This window comes from Mus caroli, chromosome 4 (assembly GCF_900094665.2).
Source record: "Mus caroli chromosome 4, CAROLI_EIJ_v1.1, whole genome shotgun sequence".
Classification (NCBI taxonomy): Eukaryota; Metazoa; Chordata; class Mammalia; order Rodentia; family Muridae; genus Mus; species Mus caroli.
The window spans coordinates 92,653,304-92,655,440 of NC_034573.1; the positions used below are offsets into that span (position 1 = coordinate 92,653,304).

Sequence of the window (2,137 nt, forward strand, 5' to 3'; positions counted from 1 at the left end):
AATTGAATCTTTTCATTTATTTTTATATTTTGCTACTACGTAGAAATGCAATTTTTAATAGGCCTTTTTAAGATTACCTTACAAAGTAACAAGTTTCCAGATACAATTTTCAAACATATTTCATTTTGCTTGATTCTCCCATTTCTTTATCTCCCTTATCCTCTTTATCCTCACTGTAACTTTCCCCTAATATCCCCCTTTGCTTTATTCTATTATCCTCCCTACTCCCTTTCCTTAAAACCCCTTTCTTTCATTTTGTATAGAACCATGGCCTTTAGTCTTGTTTTCTCCTACCTACATATGCAAATTTAACAATTAGAGGCTAGGCTATGAATATGAGAAAGAACATACAGTATTTGTTTTGCTGAGCTTGGAATACCCTGGTTAATATTTCCCAGTCCCACCCATTTTCTTGCAACTTTCAAGATTGAATTTTTGGCTGCCTGGTTCTCCCAGCCATGGCCGGGTCATGTTTTGTGTTTCTGCATCATGTTGAGTGGCTTACTGAAGGCGCTGCACAGGGATTCCTACGTGGAACTCAGCAAATACCGGGACCAGCACTTCCTGGGCGACAATGAAGAACAAGAAAAGTTACATTGTATGTTGGAAATCTTTCCTTTTATACAACTGAAGAACAGATTTACAAACTCTTCAGTAAAAGTGGTCATATAAAGAAGATCATCGTGGATGTGGATAAAATGAAGAAAGCAGCATGTGGATTCTGTTTTGTGAAATACTATTCAAGAGCAGATGCAGAGAACACAATGTGGTCCATAAACGGAACTCATCTGGATGACAGGATCATACAGACAGACTGGGACACAGGCTTTAAGGAGGGCAGGCAGTATGGACATGGACCGTCTGGGGGTCAGGTTCGGGATGAGGACTACGATGCTGGAAGAGGTGGCTATGGGAAACTGGCACAAAAACAGTGAGTGGGATGAGCCCTAAGTACACAGCTCACAGTACATCAACACAATGATGATGATGGAGAACACTACCCAAGGTCTCATCAGTGTCTCTGGAAGCCACCTCTGGTTTTCCTCTGAAATATTAAAAGACAGAATCCAAAGAATGCCTCTAACCCTAGTGTTATTAGGATGATTTTCTGTTATTAGGTCAAAAAGCTCTATCAGGGCAACAGACACAATCTGTGCTGATTAAACTGTCAGCTGGATACCACACTTTTAGGGAGACTGGACAAAGCATCCGAATTGACTTTTAAAGTAGGTGGGTAATCTTCATGGGGACTGAGATGATTTTCTTCTACATTTTAAGTTTTCATATTTATCAGTGAGGTTTTGCTGTAGCCTATTTAACTTTGTTCTAAATTAGGAACAGGTGTTTGACAACTGGATTTGCCTTTTATATTTCAGTATAGTTGGCACCAATCCAGCCTTAAATGGTCCTGGGGATGCCACCTGCTTCTATGCTTTACACATCAGGATACTATCAGGACTTGGTGTTCACTAAACACATTTCCCAAAAGATGCAAACGTTTCACTGAAAATTTAAAACAAAACAAAAACAAAGACCTTGTTACACAGAGAGCCTCCGATATCCTAAGTAGGGAGGACACTGTCAGTAGGGAACGGAATGAAAACTCAAGCGTTGCCTTGAAATGGAAGCTGAGATTGGAACCATTAAATGATATCTTCCCATTTTCAAAAGAACCTTAGAATAGAGTGGGCTTTAGAAAAGGGCTTCACCCGGGCCTGTAATCCCAGCTACTTGGGAGGCTGAAGCAAGACGATCAAAAGCTAAAGGCCAGCCTGGGGACCTTGTGAATCTGCCTCAAAATAGAAACATTAAGGAGCTAGGGAAGGTGCCGGGCACAGCAGTTTAGGACTTATTATGTGAGTGCTCCTGGCTTTAGTCCTTGGGATTAAACAATAAAGAGTCTGAAAATTGGGAGAGTATTTAACAACAGAAAGCCTCCTCTAGGAACCTCCGTTATAACTGATACACATATTTTAGTCTTTTTTTTTCCCTGAAATTCTGCTTACTGAGGTCTATGTATTAATAAGAGGTCAGTCTGTACAGGAGTCTAAAGGATTTTTTTTCATTTTCTTTGTGTTATTATATATGAGTAACTCTTTTGATACAAGAAGTAAATCTTATGTTACTTTGTTACTTT

The 2,137-nt window shown here is 39.6% G+C and overlaps 1 pseudogene; it reads left to right on the top strand.

Annotated features, from left to right (window-relative positions):
* The first annotated feature begins 489 nt into the window (after positions 1-489).
* Positions 490-935, top strand: LOC110293796 (annotated as a pseudogene).
* The last annotated feature ends 1,202 nt before the right edge of the window (positions 936-2,137 follow it).